Source organism: Solanum dulcamara, chromosome 1, assembly GCF_947179165.1.
Source record: "Solanum dulcamara chromosome 1, daSolDulc1.2, whole genome shotgun sequence".
Lineage (NCBI taxonomy): Eukaryota > Viridiplantae > Streptophyta > Magnoliopsida > Solanales > Solanaceae > Solanum > Solanum dulcamara.
The window spans coordinates 38,829,218-38,851,636 of record NC_077237.1 but is presented as its reverse complement, the minus strand read 5'-3'; the positions used below and the strand labels follow the sequence as shown (position 1 = coordinate 38,851,636).

General features: G+C 37.7%; 1 pseudogene; it reads left to right on the top strand.

Moving 5' to 3' along the window:
* The first annotated feature begins 758 nt into the window (after positions 1-758).
* Positions 759-878, top strand: LOC129904263 (5S ribosomal RNA; annotated as a pseudogene).
* Positions 879-22,419: the final 21,541 nt, after the last annotated feature.

Here is a 22,419-nt window from a genome sequence, read left to right as displayed (position 1 = left end):
GGATACTGGAATGGTAGCCATTCTTGTAGGCAAGCTCAATAAGTGGTGGATGATCGTCCCAGTTACTCTTAAGGCCAACCATATAAGCTCACAATATATCTTTTAGCGTTTGATAGTATGCTTAGATTGTTCAGCAGCTCGAGGGAAAAATGCGGTACAAAGACCTGTCTGTGCTCCTGATCTTTTCTTGTACTGATCTCCAGATATTATTTATAATTGAAGTCCCTCTATCTGAGATAATAATTGGGGAAACCTTCTGGAGTCTTACTACCTCCTTGACCTATAACTTCACCTAGTTTCAGCTGCATAGGTGATCTTGATTGAAAGCAAATGAACTGATTCATTAACCTACTCACAATAACCGATATAGTACCCTACTCTCGCAGAGTATAAAGTAAGTCTATAATGACATTGATAATTTGGGAATCCTTAGCCTCGTATAGTCCTTCTCGACTCCTTTCAAAACTTTAACTGGCACCCTACCCTTTTGTTTTTTTTTCTTTGGCCCTTTAGAGTTGGCTGTCAATTGGTGTTGAAATTCCCTCGCCCACTGGCCCTTATAGCCATTCTGTGGTTTGCCTACCATTAACTAGTACTATGTTGAAGAACTATGATATTCAATTGCATCGTCAGTTAGCAATTAGCTAATCCTTCTTGTCTTGCTTAATTTTTCTTTACAATACTCTCAACATAACTTATAGTACTCTAGGTACATAATATCATGTCGTTTCTCCATTGCTAGTTCAGATTCTTCCATCTCGCACGATCATACCAGCACTAATGCTCTAAATTCCACCAGAATTTAGAAGTTAAGTGTGCTTGGGCGAGAGTAATACTAGGATGGGTGACCTTCCTAGGAAGTCTTCGTGTTGCGCTTCATTGTAATCCTTGAAATAACGTGCGGGGCACTCAACTTAGCCTAAGATTTACCTTAGCGTCATCTCGCTAGTCTTCATGTTTTGCCTTGCCCTTTCCTCTGTTATCTTGCAACCGATATAAGGGTAGATGTTTGGTCCAACAGTGGTCTTGTTTTACTTTGTCCGTAGCACTAATTCCATTCCTATAGTTTGGCTTAACCTATCCCTATATCTCTCGGTAGGGTATCCAAAATATCATAATGGTATTATCATTATTGAGACCCTATATCTTTTATCCTATACTTACTCACTTAACCTGATGTTTATATATCTATATTCATAGGTTGCACGACCATTCTGATGTAACCTGTAGGAGGTAGACGTAGTCCTTCCGTCTCCTAGTTTATTCTACTATACACATCTTGCTCATATTGAAACTTGCTTGTCCCATCTTGCTATACTTTTATCTTATTCCTTATTCACTCTTTGCTCTTCTCGTCCCCTATCATAGGAGGTTTCGTGTTCCTTTTTTCCTTGGTTATTTATCTACCGCTATATAATTTGCGACCAACTCTATGGCCAACATCTTGGCTTTTGACCCAGCATGATTTCATTATCCTTCGTAGTGCCTCTTGAGTTATTTGATATCCTTTTATTGCTATACCCTTTTCTTTTCATACGCATTCACCTTCTAGTGTTACTTCATTCAAGGTCTTGTTGAAAACTTCTTAACACTATCTTGAATAGCTTTCTGACTTCTATACAATTATTGATGACTTCCAGATCTTCCTAACTTGGTTCAACAAAGGATCTTATTGAAGTTTAAGCATCCATCTCAAATATGTTGCCATATCAATTGCCTCCATCTTACCCTTGCAGTTTTCTCACTTGCTTCCCCCCTTTAGAGGGTACTTATACCTTTATCCGCTTATACATTGCTCTATGTCTTTATGCCCAGTTTCAAATTCGTCCAGTCTCCTTCCCCAGTCTACTTGGTACTGTATCATGTCCCCGTCTTTCTGTATTTTTTTGCCAACCTGATTATCCATGTATGGAACCTTGGCTAAATCACGAGGCGACATGAGCCTTCCCACATATAGTGTGACACCTTATCTATTAATCTGTACTTGAGTAATTTGACCCATGGAACAGCTCATCTGAGACCACATTCTACTTATCTTTATAAAAAGTTAATATACACTTGTAGCCATTCCAAATTTTCTTTTAACTAGGCAACATTTGTATTCCGACATTCATTGTCCAAGGTTCTCTTGGATTAGTGGCTTTCCCAACCTATATCCTTTGTTTCTTGGGATGAATTGAAGCTGCGCCATTTATTCCTTAAATTTGTCGTCTTTGTCTCTTAAGAGTTCCGTTATTTTTGGGGCGACGTTGTGTACGCGTATTACTCCTTTATACCTTATAGCCCTTAACCCAACACAGGCTTTTAACTTAGTCAACATATACCAAGTACGCCTTACTAGTGGTCCTACTTTATCCTTATATAATTGTATCACACCGTTCAATTCAGACTTACATATCCCCCTTTAGTTCATACTCATATTCAGTTCCTGACATCTCCTTGAGGTGCTTCTGTTCGAAGCTCTTTCCCCAATCAGTCGGTGGAGGACTATAAACTGTTATCGTAAACCATTTTCCAACCATTGTTGGAAGAAACTAGAATCTCTTAAACATCACGGTACTTCTTTTAATACTCGACCTACCTAGTCTCTTTCTGAGTTTATCCTCGAGTTATGAACAACTTATCTAATTTACAATTACGAGTTGGGGGCTTGGTACTTTCAAAATGATTGAAGCTCAATTACTGGACATCTTACCCTTTAACCCAAGCTTCTCTTTTTTTTTCTACCGCACAATTATGGCTGGAGATACTATGGTCTGAACTGTATTGCTCAGACAGACTTTTGTTTCTCCGAAATAAACTTTCCCAAGTAAAAAGGGTATCCCTTATTGAAGACATGAAGAGTACCTCTTACAGTTTTAATTTGGCATAATATGGGTACTCGGTATCAATTTCCAAGACATGTTATAAAGCTATGTTTTATTCCCTTTTTCTTGTTTGGGGAAATTTTGGTAGAGTTTCCTCTACACTTCTTACTATTCCACAACCTGCACGCAGAAAATACCAACAATGCCTCACAGGGCCAACACACACACACACATATATATTCGTATTATATGACAGCCACACAAGGCTTTCAATATCATCTCATATCGTAGATACACAGGGCTTTCAACGTTAATAATAATATAAAAATACTGGACTTACCTCGTATGTCCAACTTCAAGCTGCATCTGTTGCATTTTCCCATCTACTTTTCCCTTCAGTTTTCGACTTTACATTTCAATCACAAGTCAATACCTTACCCAATAGATATTTTTCGTGCCTTTACTTTACTTACCTACGTGCTTCGTAACTTCCCATGTCGTTAATTACTTCCTTCTATTGGTGTCGTCCTTCTGTTAAGATCCAAGGTTAGTATAAGAAATTTTCCTATGACTCGGATCTAAAGCACGATCTCAGATTTGAAATAAAGGTAATATCCTAAATTTCCTATAGCTTCCTGTTTATGGATGTGTTGCATAACACATCGATAATCAAGACTCTACTAGACACGGTCTGCAGACAATCCAAGGACGAACTTCTTTGATACCACTTTTGTCATGACCCAACCCCGTAGGCCGTGACTGGGGTCCGACCTGGACCCTCGTATACATATCTATCACTATGGTCAAGTCGAACTATAGACATGCAATGCATATAAATCAAGTGTAGTCAAACCAGACTATAAACAACACAACGCCATGCATCAGAGCCCTATTGGGCAATAACATTTTTATAAATCTGTAGCCTCTTCCATTTATATCACCTTATGAAAGGGAACGCAAACCGACAACGCTGCCAGAATATAATAACATATATCATACATCATGTAGACCCAGCTGAATCAAACTGACATACACAACCCACATATACATGTCTGCAGACCTCTAAAATATTAACGACAACATATGGCAGGACAGGGCCCCCGCCGTACCCCTGAATAGATAAAACAATTTTATACATCAGTGGTCAGTACCAAAAAACTAGGCTCCGATACAATGGAGCCTCTTCCAGCTGAGCTGAGCGGAATCCTAAGCTGACGGACTCCCAAAACCTATATCTGTACCTACGGTCATGAAACGTAGCCCCCTGAAGAAAGAAGGTTAGTACGACATATGTACTTAGTATGTAAAACATAACATAGCACAATTGGAAGCATATCTGAAATAGAGAAGTAGGGGATAAAATATCAAATTGACCCCAACGATACTATTGTTCCGTACCATTATGGAAGAAGATCCGGGCAAGATATGCACCTCTTCAGGAATGAAAAAAATTAGAAATATGTACCTGTACTCTGTAAATTACAAAAGCATGTATGTTCAAATTATACCATATAGCTGGACCAATCAGGGATCCAGTGAATACATCTGTAAAACCATCATAGGCCCCATGCCATCACCACCTTATTACAACACATCATCATATATATACATACGTAACCCGACCCTCTAGTGAGGGGCGGTGGACAATACAGTGAATTGCACGAATCTGATAACAGGCCCGGGACTCGACAAAGAAGTTTTGCCGTATACACGAATAGAGTAGTGAGTAACTATATGCAATTTAAATCATATCAGAGACTCGACAGAATAAGAAAGTTAAGCTTTTGCCTGAGGACCCGAGTAATGGTGTAGTCATATCGAGTGTCCTCTAAATGCCATTATGGGCAGCCTCAATTGTAATCTCGGGGACCCTAGACATGTGTTAACATAAGGCCAAATCATTTATGGAATCAAAACACTTGGTGTCATATAGTCTGTAAGACTTGGAACCCGTACTTTCATTATCTCCTTAATACATAGAAGTTTCCAGGGAACTAGTTCAACTATTACAAGAGTTCAATATTCAAAAGTAAATAGGAGATATTTAAGAATAGAGTTACCCCGGAGCTCGTATCATATTTCACTTACAACTAAGACATGCTAGAAAAGAAAGAGAGTAAGCTCTACATAGTCTGTACCTCCCTTCATGTGGTCATCCTATACATATTTCGTATCCGGCCCATCCTAGGGCTCAGTGAACAACTATGGCATCATAGTCTCATTTTCATACCAAGTACATATCAAGAGAAGGGAGAGATAGCTTTCCACACACTACGTTTTGACACGTAGAAGCCTTAACAGGAAATACTCAATTCTTACAGAAGTTCCAATACTAAGCAGTGGATAGGGGTTATGAGGCGTATTTGGAGTTCTGGGAATGGAATTATCCCCTTATTTCATATACCATTTACTTAAGCCTAACACATGCCAAAAGGGAAGAAAGACAGCTTTACATACTTATTCCAAAAATATGCCAAGAGAAAGCTTTACATACCTCGTACGGGTTACTCTTTGCCACTTTCGCCTCATTGTCCTTTGAACCTATTCAACACGGAAGTAATACAAATATCAACAACTCTTGACTTTCCATCACCTTAAGTTACACTCTAGTATTCATGGAACCTATTTACTTGTTCGTCTTCTTGACTAGTTCTTTAATTAGTTAGGGCGTTAACGAAAATTGGGCAGCATCTCCCCTATAATGTGCCCTATCTAATTTTCCAATTTCACTCCTAATACCTACAGAAACCAAAACAACAACCTGAAGAATATGTTTAAGCAATTCACATCAATAATATACAACATAAACTCCAAACGACTCGCTCGAAACTACGATACCAACATAAGGTTTCTAGTTTCCGTTTTGCAAAACCTTTAACCATACGAAGAGGGGGGTCATGTGGCTGAAACCAGAAGCAACCCCAACTCATTTAGGAAACTTTTAGTCCCTTCAACACACCACCACGACCAGAAGAAGCCCCCACACGTACAATACCTTATTTCGACTATAATTTAACTATAATGATTCCAATTTAGTTTATTTCGAACGTCGAACATTTCCTCGATTTTTATTAAAATTACATCAGCCTATAAGGTGTGTAATACACCCTATAAAAACACCATAAAATTTAAATTAGAAGAGAAGACCTTACCTTACCCGATATTGGCCAAAACTCGCCAAAATTACGCCTCGGAAATTCTATAGCGCGATTTAAAGGCCGTTGATGATTTCTCTCCGATTTGTAATGTACCAAGCCATGATTTTATAATGACAGTAGCTCCATATCATCATGGTATATGCTATATAATTAATTTATGGAACAAAATCGGGTCTTACCTTATTTGTTTCCCAAGCCGTCACATTTTCTCTCTAGGATTAGGGTTTGTTTTCTTGATCTTTGGCTGATGTTTAAGTGTAGGAACTGCTGTATAAGTTACATATACACATATATGGGTGTTCCCAAGAGGTGACATGTGTCATCCCCTAAGGGGGACACGTGTCCAGCCCCTATTGGGCCACCATATCCATGCAAGCAAGGTGGGGATGCCATATGGCAGTGGGACCACCTCCCCCAAGCAGGTGGGTCACCTACTTGAACCCAAGCAGGTGGATCACCTACTTTCTTGAGGTGCTGACACATGTCACTCCTTCATTGGCTGCCACATGTCATCTTCTCCTCCTCCTCATGGGTTCGTAATCTCGTCTTATTTTAAGAACCCGTGTAATCCTTACCACGTAAGCTTGGTATGTCCTCAAGTAGCTCAAGTATGTAAGAATTCTAAGTTAGTAGCTTCCATAGGTAAATCGAGTCCTATGACTCATTACTTGGCCTCTAATTCTTTCTGGATTCTTATATCTCTATTTCCAACCTTCTCTACTACGGGGTATCACATTCTCCCCTACTTAGAGTTATTTGATAGTGCCTGGACAGTAAGGGTATCATGGCCAATTTCAAGAATACGTGTAACATAATCATCATAATGATGAGTCACGCAAATAACCGTCTTGCAGGCCTGAGAAAAAAAGCCTAAAATATAGCCTCTGAAGTTTGTGAATGACTTGTGCACACGACCCATCATAAAGGAAACTACCCATTCTCTGGGCTAGTCCCGCAGGCCCCAAAAACCTGCAAAATTCGAGTCTCTGAAGTTTATGCATAGACATTTATACGACCCATCCTACCAGGAACGGTCCGTTCTCAAGGCTCATTCTGTAGGTCTGAAAACCTACAAATACACTAGCCTCAGAAGTTTGTGAATGAGTGATTTTTATGACCCGCCTAAGCTTCTACGACCCGTCCTACAAGTTCGTAGACTTGGACCTGAGGGGTCATTGAAACTTTCTCTCTGAACTTAGCTAACGAGGAGTTTCTACGACCCATTTCCTCGAGGACGACTCATCCTGGAAGGTTGTAGAACCTCTATTGAGGGGAACTCCAATATTTCTTCTTGAAGGTTCACTCTATGACCCAACCTTACGAGCTGTAGAGGGACTCGTTCACATGGATAAGTTCGAAATTTTGAGACTTTTCTCCTTGGTTCCAACTATCACGACCCAAGCCTAGGGCCTAGATGTGACATGGCGAATGAGGAACCCGAAAGTACCTCAAACAAGCCTCTTAGCATTCTTTTAGCCTTTCATAGGTAATGATGATAAATAAATAAGCGGAAATCATAATAGTAAATCTTCAACTTATATATGTCCAACAATACCTCTAACTATTAGATTTAACGGCGCTAAGACAAGTCCCTAGCTCACCCTCAATCATAATAGAAGAAATGTCATAGTAAAATATCTTAACATATCATAAGCCAGAAAGATAAAGGAGTATTGTCCCCAAAACATGGGAACTCACCAAAAGTAGTCTTCAACGAAATCTCAACTAGCCACGTGGAGGAGAACGAGGAGGAGCACTGGTCCCTACATGGTGATATCATGTAGAAAAAAGAGTATGCGTTAGTACTTTGAATGTACTAAGTATGTAAGGATGCATGAACATTGAGGAAACATTATAACATTTATGTAATATGGAACATAATGTAATGCATGCATAATAAATCATATAGATATCCTTTAAAACATTTATTTTATGGGAAAATAACTATAATCGACATTTAAGACCATGCGAGCTATTACATGGAATCCAACATAACCCCCTAAGTTGGACGGGGAGACTACTTGCCAGGAAGAACTCCGTCAACTTCATTCATTTCTTTAACTTTAACTTTAAGGGCTATTTATGGATCCATTAGCCTAAGCCTACAAGGGCTCCTATGTTGGCACATAGTTAATGCGACAAGGGGTTGCTACTAGGATTCTCTTACCGAATCCTACCTCAATGCCTCATTCGGTGTTAAGTCAATTCTATGGAATAGTTTAATACTTTAAAATATTCATAGCATATAACTTGAGAATTCAAACATCATATTCGGTAGAATAGTTCATTAAAACATTTGAAAATTCAAATATGCAAGAATTGTCCTTATTGCATAAAGAATCCGTCATTCATATCATTTCATCATTCTTTATTTTCATAAGACTCCCTTTTGATCATAGATATTGCTTTCACAAACATTCATTTGGAGTCAAGGCTTCCAAATCAAACTTTATTAAAAATATAGTAATCTTAGGTGGGTTCAAATCATTTCAACTTGCAAATATGTATGTAAATAAATATACATAAATACTTTGAAATCCATTAATTAAAAATCATGCTTTAAACAACCCATAATGAATATCAAGAACCTTTAAATAGATAAATAGAGGAATTACTTGTAAATCATCAATTCATACATATGAAATTATGTTGCATCAAAATAGAGCAATAATCATTAGTTTAATCATGATTCATACTATTAAGTAAAAATAAGAATTAACATAAGAAAATATTACTTGAAATCAAGAGACTTAATTGAAAGAGTTTTTGGACTACATGGGTGAAAGAACCCATGGATAAACACCCACATAACTTAGAGTAGAGTTTAAAGAAAATAAATATAATTTATCATATAATAAAAATAATTTAGACACAAGAGTGGAAGGAATACTCTCATTGAAGCCTTACATACCTGGAATCTGAAGCTTTAGTCGAAAGCGAAAGACTTAATGAACACTCTTGAGTCCTAGCTTTTCTCCTCGCCGGAATATTTTGTGTACTACCCGGAGTATATGAATCACCGGAATAGTATTTCTTCTACTAAGAACTAAAACTATATTTGAGAATATGTAAAGAAATGTATAGAGAGAAGATTTGCTTGAGAAAGCTTGATGAATAAATTGAGGAAATAAGGTGGGTATTTATAGGTGGAAAAGAGGGACCTAACAATAAATAAAATAATTATAAAGAAAAATCTGAAAATTTAATGGAAAATTATGATGTCATGGATGATGTTAATTGGAGGACAATTTATGTCATGAGTGATGTCAAATGTATCTAGATCTTTCCATGGTAGGTGAAATGAGTTATCTTTGACAGAATACTCCTTTTCAGAGCTGCTTTTGAATAAGATAAATTCCTTATTAGGATTTGGTGTCTTTATAAGAATTGCAGATATAGAAGTCTAGTTTCATGTCGTTAAAGAATCAACTAATTTGGAGCATCCTACAGTGAGATATGAATTTTATTCTACAAATACTCCATTTTATTACAACACACTGTCTTATAATAATTAATTTATTTGACCTATTTAACCTCCTAAACATAAATTATGGTCTTTACAAACGTTGTAGGTAATGATCTTGCGGTTACTCAGAAATTTGAATCACCTAATTTGGACAATCCTATAAAACGTTATGCTGAAAATACAGAGGTTGTATCATTTTTAGGCGAGAATTGAAACATCGTATACAATATTTTTAGGAGATGTTACATTATCTCCCCCTTGGGAACATTCATCCTATAATGAGGAAAGACTTAGCTTGAGTAGGGTAGAGTGTAAACCAACAACCGATCATTAATGCAATAGTGTAATTTAAAATATCGTTTAAAATATATTTTATAATTTTGCAAGCATATGACAAGAAAAGTTGAGATGCAAAGATTTCAAGTAATTGAGCAAGGACAACTTAATACCTTAGGTTTGGGTAGAGGAGAAAAGATGAGGGTATCTCTTAACCATATCCTCTTCCGCTTCCCATGTTGCACTTTCTATTTGTTGATTCCTCCAAAGGACTTTAATAGATGCAACTTCTTTATTCCTCAATCTCTTAACTTCCCGGTCCAAAATTTCCACAGGAACTTCTTCATAGGTCAAGTTTTCTTCAATATTCACTATTCCCATAGGTACAATGGAATTAGGATCACCCACACTTTTTTTCAACATAGACACGTGAAACACCGGATGAACCATGGTCATTTCCAATGGTAATTCCAACTCATATGCAACCTTACCAACACGTCTCAGGATTCTATAAGGCCCTACATACCTAGGGCTCAATTTCCCTTTCTTACCAAATCGAACCACACCTTTCATGGGTGAAACCTTCAGATACACCCAATCGTCCACATTAAACTCAAGATCCCTTCTTCTAGTGTTAGAATAGGACTTTTGACGACTTTGAGCCATCCTCAACCTTTCTCTAATGATCTTCACCTTCTCTAAAGCATCAAGTACCAAATCGGGTCCCAACAAGGTCATCTCGCCTACTTCAAACCAACCAACCGATGATCTACATCGTCTCCCATACAAAGCCTCAAATGGTGCCATCTCAATACTTGAGTGGTAACTATTATTGTAGGCAAACTCGATGATCGGTAGATGATCATTCCAATTTCCTTTAAACTCTAACACATAAGCCCTTAACATATCCTCTAGTGTTTGAATTGTCCTTTCGGCTTTCCCATCCATTTGAGGATGGAATACTGTGCTCAACTTTACCTTAGTACTGAGGCCTTTTTGAAATGATCTCCAAAAGTGAGAAGTGAATTGGGTACCATGATCCGAAATAATGGATAACAGCACACTATACAACCTCACCAACTCCAGAATATACAAATTGGCATAGTGTTCGGCACTATAGGAAGTTTTAACCGATAGGAAGTGAGCTGACTTAGTCATTCTATCAATAATTACCCAAATCGAGTCATGACGCTTCCGGGTATGAGGAAAACCCACTACAAAATCCATATTCACATCTTCCCACTTCCAAGTTGGGATTTCAATGGCTTGGGCTAGGCCATCCGGCCTTTGATGTTCGGCCTTCACTTGTTGGCAATTCGTACATTCAGACACAAACCTTGCTATGTCCTTCTTCATGCCACCCCACCAATACAACTCCTTTAAGTCTCGATACATTTTTGTTGAACCGGGATGAATAGAGTATGTAGAATTATGAGCCTCCATCAAGATCAAACTCCTTAGGCCATCAACATCTGGAACACATATCCAACCTTGGTAGTATAGCACCCCATCTCCCCCTTGGGAAAAGACCTCTATTTTCTTTTCCTTTACCAACTTCTTTAACTCGATAAACTTCGGGTCAAGATCTTGCTTTGATTTAACATCCACCACCAAAGAGGATTCAGACCTATTTTGAACAACCATACCAACATCATTAGTTCCACACAACTTCACCCCTAATCTAGCCAACCGGTGAACATATTTCACCAACTCCCTCTTTCTTTCATCCACATGGGCCACACTCCCTATAGACACTCTACTAAGTGCATCAGCAACTACATTGGCTTTATCCGGATGATAGTGCACACTCATGTCATAGTCCTTAAGGAGTTATAGCCACTTTCTTTGCCTTAGATTAAGGTCCTTTTGGGTGAACACATATTGAAGACTTTTATGATTAGTAAACACATCCACATGCACCCCATAGAGGTAATGCCTCCAAATCTTCAAAGCAAAAACAACGGCCGCCAATTTAAGGTCATGGGTAGGGTAGTTACGCTCATGTACCTTTAATTGCCTAGAAGCATAGGCTATGACCTTGCCGTTTTGCATTAAGACAAAACCTAAACCAATCTTTGAAGCATCATAATAAACTACAAACCCTTCTAATCCTTTTGGGAGAGTCAAAATAGAAGCAGAGGTAAGTCGATCTTTTAAGGTCTGGAAACTCTTCTCACACTCATCTGTCTATATGAATTTAGATTTCTTTTTAGTCAATTTTGTTACAGGAGATGAGATGGAAGAGAAACCTTTGATGAACCTTATATAGTACCTGGCTAGACCTAAGAAGCTCCTAATGTCTGAAGGAGATAATGGTCTAGGCCAATTTTTGACTGCCTCTATTTTCTTAGGATCAAACTTGATCCCATCACCGGACACTACGAGACCAAGAAATGCCACCTCCTTTAACCAAAATTCACACTTACTAAATTTTGCAAATAATTGCCTATGCCTCAACGTTTGAAGCACAACTCTCAAGTGATTTTTATGTTCTTCCTCACCCCGAGAGTAAATCAAAATATCATCAATAAAGACCACCACAAAGGTATCAAGGTAAGGTTTTAACACCTTATTCATCAAGTCCATGAACACCGCCGGTGCATTCGTCAACCCAAAACTCATCACCACAAACTCAAAGTGACCATACCTTGTTCGGAAGGCCATTTTGGGAATGTCACACTCCCTCACCCGTAGTTGGTGATAGACGGACCGAAGGTCGATCTTGGAGAAGTGACTTGCCCCTTATAGTTGATCAAATAAGTCATCTATTCTAGGGAGTGGGTACTTGTTCTTAATGGTCATCTTATTTAATTGCCGGTAGTCTATGCACATTCGAAGCAACCCATCCTTCTTTCTCACAAATAACACGGGAGTAACCCATGGCGAAATACTTGGTCTTATGAACCCCTTCTCTAACAAGTCCTTTAATTATTCCTTCAACTCTTTCAATTTTTCTGGGGCCATACGGTAAGGAGGAATAGAAATAGGTTGGGTATCGGGGAGGAGATTGATACCAAAATCAACTTCCCTTTCGGGAGGGACACCGGGAAGGTCATCAGGAAAGACATCAGGGAATTCATTGACTATAGAAACCAACTCAAGAAGAGGACTTTTGGAGTTGACATCCCTAACCCTCACTATGTGGTAAATACAACCCTTAGAAATCATTTTGCGGGCCTTAAGATAAGAAATAAACTTACCCTTCACCACCAAATCACGACCCTCCCATTCAATAATAAGCTCATTTAGAAATTGTAACTTGACTCGACGAGTCCTACAATCTATTGAAGCATAAGATGCATGTAACCAATCCATCCCAAGAATGACATCGAAATCTATCATGTCAAGTTCAACGAGATCACAAGGAATAAATTTGTCCAAGATAGACACAAGGCAATCCCTATATACCTTTCTAGCAATAATTGACTCACCAACTGGGGTAGACACCAAATAGGGCTCTAATAACATTTCAGGTAAAACATCAAATCTATTAGCAAGGAATGTAGTAACTAAAGATAAATTTGCACCTGGATCTAATAGTGCATACACATCAAAAGAAAAGACCTTTAACATACCAGTAATGACATTGGGTGCATCCTCAACCTCTTGTCTCCCATGCAAGGTATAAAAGCGGTTGGTGTGTTGGACACCTCCTTGGACTTGTTGATCAAGAGCAATTTGTCCTTGAGTCCTACCACCACCATCTCTATAATCCTTAGCATGGTGTCCCAGCTTGCCACACTTAAAGCATCCATTAGAGCCAGCTAAACATTTCCCTTTATGAGTCCTTCTACACTTCTTGCAAGCGAGGAAAGTTTTAGTAGCAACATTCTCTCTTGAAATCATTGGTTTACCACTCTTGTCCTTGTTAAAACTTGGAGAAAGAGTATTGGTGGAACCTTGTCCCACAAATTGTTGCCCACCTTGGCCTTTGCCATTATTACCATAATCGGACCTTTGAAGGTTAAACCCTCCACCGTCCACTCTAGCCTTTTTGAACCCCCTTGATCTCTCTCTAAGCTTCTCTTCTTCAATTTGTTCTGCATAAGTCATTAACCTAGACATATCCATCTCCTTGACCAACATGGCCATTTTGCACTCCTTGGACACCAAGCTTAAGACACCAGAAATAAACTTGCTCATCCTAGATCTTGTGTCGGATACCATGAAAGGAGCATACTTGGACAACTTAGTGAATTTGAGAGCATACTCCCTCACTCTCATACTCCCTTGACAGAGGTTGATGAACTCTTGGATTTTTTCCTCTCTTAGCTCCAATGGGAAGAAGCATTCTAGGAAGGCACCTTTGAACTCTTCCTATCCTATCGACCCTATTTCTTCATCCCTCTCAACAACCCATTGTTCATACCACACTCGAGCCACACCTTTAAGTTGATAGGCCACTAGCTCAGCCTTCTCATTTGTTGGCACACCCATGATAGCCACAACCCGATACACCTCATTAATGAACTCCATAGGGTCCTCATATAGTTTAGAACCATCGAACTCAGGCTGATTCATCCTTTGGAAATCCCAAATCCTAGAGGCTGGATTTTGCATTTAGGGAGGAGGAACACCTAGATTCCCTTGGTTAGCTATGACTTGAGCTAACAAAGTAATAATACTGTGAAACTCGGCATGGGTTACCCCATCCTCATGATGTTGGGCATTAGGAATCAGAAGAGTTTGGTCCTTATCATCTACCCTTGCTCTTTGAGGTGCTCTTCCTCGAGTCATTATCTAGAGAACACAAAATGGGTTGTTAGTTAAAGGAAAACTTAGGACACTCTAAGGCACAACATGAATTTGAAAGAAGTGAAAATTTTCCTAAATGCCTCATAGTCTTCTATTCATAATTGTGGCGCGCTTTACAACCATGAACAAGACCCTATTCGAAGCGGTATGTTGGACTTCTAAGGACCATTCAAAACCTTGGGCTTTGATACCAAGTTTGTCACGACCCAAGCCTAGGGCCTAGATGTGACATGGCGAATGAGGAACTCGAAAGTACCTCAAACAAGCCTCTTAGCATTCTTTTAGCCTTTCATAGGTAATGATGATAAATAAACAAGCGGAAATCATAATAGTAAATCTTCAACTTACATATGTCCAACAATACCTCTAACTATTAGATTTAACGGGGCTAAGACAAGTCCCTAGCTCACCTCAATCATAATAGAAGAAATGTCATAGTAAAATATCTTAACATATCATAAGTTAGAAAGAAAAAGGAGTATTGTCCCCGAAACATGGGAACTCACCAAAAGTAGTCTTCAATGAAATCTCAACTAGCCACGTGGAGGAGAAAGAGGAGGAGCACTGGTCCTTACATGATGAAATCATATAGGCAAAAGAGTATGCGTTAGTACTTTGAATGTACTAAGTATGTAAGGATGCATGAACATTGAGGAAATATTATAACATTTACGTAATATGGAACATAATGAAATGCATGCATAATAAATCATATAGATATCCTTTAAAATATTTATTTTATGGGAAAATAACTATAACCGACATTTAAGACCATGCGAGCTATTACATGGAATCCAACATAACCCCCTATGTTGGCCGGGGAGACTACTTGCCAGGAAGAACTCCGTCAACTTCATTCATTTCTTTAACTTTAAATTTAAGGGCTATGTATGGATCCATTAGCCTAAGCCTACAAGGGCTCCTATGTTGGCACATAGTTAATGCGACAAGGGGTTGCTACTAGGATTCTCTTACCGAATCCTACCTCAATGCCTCATTCGGTGTTAAGTCAATTCTATGGAATAGTTTAATACTTTAAAATATTCATAGCATATAACTTGAGAATTCAAACATCATATTCGGTAGAATAGTTCATTAAAACATTTGAAAATTCAAATATGCAAGAATTGTCCTTATTGCATAAAGAATCCGTCATTCATATCATTTCATCATTCTTTATTTTCATAAGACTCCCTTTTGATCATAGATATTGCTTTCACAAACATTCATTTGGAGTCAAGGCTTTCAAGTCAAACTTTATTAAAAACATAGTAAAATTAGGTGGGTTCAAATCATTTCAACTTGCAAATATGTATGTAAATAAATATATATAAATACTTTGAAATCCATTAATTAAAAATCATGCTTTAAACAACCCATCATGAATTTCAAGAACCTTTAAATAGATAAATAGAGGAATTACTTGCAAACCATCAATTCATACATATGAAATTATGTTGCATCAAAATAGAGCAATAATCATTAGTTTAATCATGATTCATACTATTAAGTAAAAATAAGAATTAACATAAGAAAATATTACTTGAATTCAAGAGACTTAATTGAAAGAGTTTTTGGACTACATGGGTGAAAGAACCCATGGATAAACACCCACATAACTTAGAGTAGAGTTTAAAGAAAATAAATATAATTTATCATATAATAAAAATAATTTAGACATGAGAGTGGAAGGAATACTCTCATTAAAGCCTTACATACCTGGAATCCGAAGCTTTAGTCGAAACCGAAAGACTTAATGAACACTCTTGAGTCCTAGCTTTTCTCCTCGCCAGAATATTTTGTGTACTACCCGGAGTATATGAATTACTGGAATAGTATTTCTTCTACTAAGAACTAAAACTATATTTGAGAATATGTAAAGAAGTGTATAGAGAGAAGATTTGCTTGAGAAAGCTTGATGAATAAAATGAAGAAATAAGGTGGGTATTTATAGGTGGGAAAGAGGGACCTAAAAATAAATAAAATAATTATAAAGAAAAATCTGAAAATTTAATGGAAAATTATGAAGTCATGGATGATGTTAATTGGAGGACAATTTATGTCATGAGTGATGTCAAATGTATCTAGATCTTTCCATGGTAGGTGAAATGAGTTATCTTTGACAGAATACTCCTTTTCAGAGCTACTTTTGAATAAGATAAATTCCTTATTAGGATTTAGTGTCTTCATAAGAATTGTAGATATAGAAATCTAGTTTCATGTTGTTCAAGAATCAACCAATTTAGTGCGTCCTACAGTGAGATATAAATTTTCTTCTACAAATACTCCATTTCGTTACAACACACTGTCTTACAATAATTAATTTATGTTACCTATTTAAACTCTGAAACATAAATTATGGTCTTCATAAAAGTTGTAGGTAATGATCTTGCGGTTACTCAGAAATTTGAATCACCCCATTTGGACAATCCTATAAAAAGTTATGCCCAAAATACAGAGGCTGTATCATTTTTAGGTGAGAATTGAAACATCATATATAATGTTTTTAGGGGATGTTACACCAACTTTTCGACTTACGGGGATTTACATTATATCCACTTTGGGAACATTCATCCTCGAATGAGATTAACTTATCATAGGAAGGACACAGTAAGAGGACTAGCAACCCAACATGAACATGATGATATCTTAAAATGCATGGAACATGAAAACTTCAATTTAAACACAAAAATCATAACTTTGAAACCAAATTTTTCATGAACATGCATGCACATAAGGACTTAGGAAAACTGAAACATAAGAGTCTTAAACATTTGAACATGAATGACTTATTACCTCAAGCTTGAGTAGAATGAAATAGATGAGGATAACATTTCATCATATCCACTTTCGCTTCCCATGTAGCACTTTCGACTTGTTGATTCCTCCAAAGGACTTTGACGAAGGCAACTTCTTTGTTCCTCAACCTATTGACTTGCCGGTCTAAAATTTAAACTGGGACTTCTTCATAGGTCAAATTCTCTCCAACATTCACTACCTCCAAAGGCACAATGGAATTAGGGTCCCTTATACATTTTCTCAACATTGACATATGGAACACCGGGTGAATCATGGTCATTCCCGAAGGTAATTCCAACTCATATGCAACTTTGCCAACCTGTTTTAGGATTTTATAAGGCCCCACATACCTAGGAATAAATTTCCATTTCTTACCAAACCAAACCACACCCTTCATGGATGAAACCTTCAAATACACCCAATCCCCCACATCAAACTCAAGATCCCTTCTTTTAGTGTCGAAATATGACTTTTGACAACTTTGAGATGTCTTCAACCTTTCTCTAATGATCTTCACCTTCTCTAAAGAATCAAGTACCAAATCAAGGACCAACAAGGTCATCTCACCTACTTTGAACCAACCAACCAGGGATCTACATCGTCTCTCACACAAAGCCTCAAACGGCTCCATCTCAATACTTGAGTGTTAACTATTATTATAGGCAAACTCGATGAGTGGTAGATGATCATCCCAATTTCCTTTAAACTCCAACACACAAGCCCTCAACATATACTCTAGTGTTTGAATTTTCCTTTCTGCTTGCCTATCGGTTTGAGGATGGAATATGGTGTTCAACTTTACCTTAGTACTGAGGCCTTTTTAAAATGATCTCCAAAAGTGATAAGTTAATGGGGGTACCATGATCCAAAATAATGGACAAAATTACACCATGCAACCTCACCAACTCCCGAATATACAACTTGGCATAATCTTTGGCCCTATATGAAGTTCTAAGTGGTAGGAAGTGAGCCGACTTAGCCATTCTATCAACTATCACCTTAATAGAATCGTGTCGCTTCCGAGTGTGAGGCAAACCCACTACAAAATACATATTAACATCTTCCCATTTCCAAGTAGGGATTTTAATAGCTTGGGCTAGAACACCAGGCCTTTGATGTTCGGCCTTCACTTGTTGACAATTCAAATATGAACCTTGCTATGTCCTTGTTTATGCCACCTCACCAATACATCTCTTTCAAGTCTGGGTACATTTTTGTCGAATCAGGATGAATGGATTATGTAGAATTATGAGCCTCTATTAATATCAAACTCTTTATGCCATCCACATCTGAAATAATTAACCGACCTTGGTAATATAACACCCTATCTTCCCTTTATGAAAAGACCTCTACCTTCTTTTCCTTCACCAATTTCTTTAACTCGACAAGGGTCGGGTCAAGGTCTTATTTTGACTTAACATCCACCACCAAAGAGGATTTGGACCTATTTTGAAAAACCACACCACCATCATCGATACCACACAACCCTTAGCAATTAATTTACGAGACTTGAGACAAGAAATAAATCTACCCTTCACTACTGAATCACGACCCTTCCATTCAAAAACGGACTCATTTGGGAATGAAAACTTAACTCGATAAGTCCTACAATAGATGGAAGCATAAGATCCATGCAACCAATCCATCCCAAGGATGACATCAAAATATACCATGTCAAGCTCTATAAGATCACAAGGAATGACTTTATACAAGAGGGACACGGGACAACCGTATAGACCTTTCTAGCCACAACCAGCTTACCCACGGGGGTATACACCAAATAAAGCTCTACTAACATTTTAGGAAATAAATCAAACCTATTAGCTAATATTGGAGTAAAATTTGACAAGTTTGCACCCGGGTCCAATAATGCATATGCATCAAAAGTAAAGATCCTTAAAATATCGATAACAACGTTTGGTGCTTCCTCAACCTCTTTTCTCTCATGAAATGCATAGAAATGGTTGGTGCGTTGGCCACATCCTTGAGTTTTTTGGCCATGAGCAACTTGGCCTTGAGGCCTAGCATCACCACCACCTCTACAATCCCGAGCATAATGACTCAGCTTACCACATTTGAAGCATGCATTTAAGCCCGCCAAGCAATCCCCTTTGTGGGTCTTTCCACACTTCCTACATGGAGAAATATCTTGGGTACCAATGTTATCTCTTGGGACCATTGAGTTGGGACCTTTTTTCTTGTTGAATTTGAGAGGAGGAGCATTAGTGGAACCTTGTCCCATGAACCATTGACTATTTTTTACTTTTCTATTGCTACCATAATTATACCTTTGAAGGTTGAACCCTCCACCATCCACTCTAGCCTTTTTGAACCCTCTAGACCTTTTTCTCAACTTCTCTTCTTCGATTTTTTTGACGTAAGTCATCAACCGGGAGATGTCTATCTCCTTGACCAACATGGACATTTTACACTCCTTGGATACCAAGATCAAAACACCAAAAATTAACTTACTCATCCTTGCCCGAGGGTCAGAGACCATGAAGGGAGCATACTTGGAAAATTTTGTGAACTTGAGGGAATATTCCCTCACACTCATACTCCCTTGACGGAGGTTGATGAACTTTTGGATTTTGGCCTCGCTTAACTCCAATGGGAATAAATTGTCTAGGAAAGCACCTTTGAACTCTTCCCATCCTATCGACCCTATTTTTTCATCCCTTTCCATAACCCATTGTTCGCACCATACTTGAGCCACACCTTTGAGTTGATAGGCCACTACCTCGACCTTTTAATTGGGTGGCACACCCATGATTTCCACAATTTGATACACCCTATCAATGAATTCTATAGGGTCCTCATCTAATTTAAAACCATCAAACTCTGACAGATTCATCCTTTGAAAATCTCAAATCCGAGAGGCCGGATTTTGCACTTGATTAGGAGGGACACCTTGATGACCTTGGTGGGATACAACTTGATCCAATAATACGATGATGTTGCGGAATTTGGCATGAGTTACCCCTTCCTAATGATGTGGGATATCCGAGGCCGGAGAAGCTTGGTCCTCATCGTCAACCCTTGCTCTTGGAGGTTCTCTTCCACAAGGCATTATCTAGAGAACATGAAAATTGGTTGTTAGTTAGAGGAAAACTTAGGACACTCTAGGACATGACATGAATTGAAAGAAGTGAAGACCTTCCTAAATGTCCCATAGTCCCCCATTCATAGTAGTGGCTCACTTCACAACCATGAAAAAAAAACCCTATTTGACGTGATATGTTGGACTCCAAGGACCATTTCAAAACCTCATGTTATGATACCAAGTTTTTTATGACCCAAGCCTAGGTCTTAGACTGGACAGGATGAATGAGACTCCTGGAGGTACCTCACCCAAGCCTCTTAGCATTCATTAAGCATTTTATTGATAATGATAAAAAAGTCAAGAGGAAGACATAAAGGATATAGGGACTAAGGGGCTTCACATTGATAAGAGTCAAAGACAACATAACATCCATTACTATATCCAACAATACCTTCTACATTAAGACTTGGTGGGGGCTAATACATGTCCTTGGCTCACCCTTAAGATTAAGCTAAACACCAAACTTAATTTAAATGTCTAAACATAACATAAACTAGGCAAGATAGGGGTGTATAACATCTCTCAAAAATGCTCACAAAATACCTTAAGAATGCCTTGGGAATAGGACGCTCATGTAATGCATTATCCTTAATCTTTTTGAAAAATACGAATTCGAAATATCGATCAGGGGGTTAAAACCTAAGGTAAAATGGTCTTGGTGTATTTTTAGGACCTGTATATTGGAAAATAGATTTTTCAAGAATTCCCAAAATAGTAGGGTCCGCGACAAGTCCGCATCGCTGACGTGGGAGTGTTTTTTGGCCGAGTTGAGTTTTTTAAAAGGCATTTTAGACCTTTTCCAAATTATTAGTTAATGAACCTAGGCGTTTTTAGGACCTAATTCAACTCTATAAATTAACCTAAACCTCTAATTCTATTCATTCTTCTACAATTCATCTATTAAATTTTCTCTCTCTACAAAAAGGCTCTTAAGGGTTTTCATTGAAGACTTCAAGTAAATTCACTCAAGCTCTTAATCAAAACTCTCAAGTTCTTCTAAATTAATTAGTGTTCTCACTCAATGTATGTGGGTATTGATTTATGGTTCCTTTCATCGATGAAGCCCAATCAATTTCTCAAGATTTTTTATCAAATTAAAGTATGGTATTTTATGAGTTTTGTGATCTCTATTCCAATTGCATGAATTTTATTTAAAGTATGATCATGAATCTATTTTGATTTAAATTAATGGTTGTTGAATTAAATTGAAGAGTTTTTCCATGAATTCTCCTACTTTGATTTCTAGGGTTTATTATGTAAATTATGAGTATTTTGAATTATACTTCCAAATGATACTATCTATATGAATTGTGTATGGGCTGATATAAAGTTTATGATCATGCATGTTTTCAAGTAAATTTCATGATTCTCAAGTCAGTTGATCATGCATTCATGTCTTACCCAAATTTCAAGTACAAGCTATGGTCATGAATTTTTAAAGTATGAATTATGACTATGAATTTCCATTTTGATCATGAATTATCAGTATGTTTCAAATAATGGTTCTTCATGCAAGTTATGAAGTAAGGAGACCTAAGGCCTAACGATATGAATTATGCAAATATGATTGTAATGATGAAGGGACAATTCTCACATTACAAGTATGTTATGAAAATGAGCTACTCTATGATTTCAAACCTATGATTCATGACTATGATATATGAAATTATGATTTTTATGTTATTTATGTATTCCGTGGGATTTGACTTAGCACCGAATGTGGACTTGAGGTGGGGGCTCGAAATAAGGGGTCCTTATATAAAGTCTCTTATCTCATAACTATGTGCCACCATAGGATTACCATTTTGGCCTAGCTAGTGGATCCATAAATAGCACATATTCATGATCAGGATTCTACCTTGGCAAGTAGCCTCCTCCTTCTCGATGTGGGGATCATCAAATTCCATGTTATAGCTTGCATGGTCTTATTATCGGTTATGGTTCCTATCCCATATATGTATGGGGTCTTAAGTATGTTATGATTTTGAATTTATTCTTTTAAAAGCTTTGGTTAATATGATTTTCTCATAACTTTACTTATTCTATCTTATCATG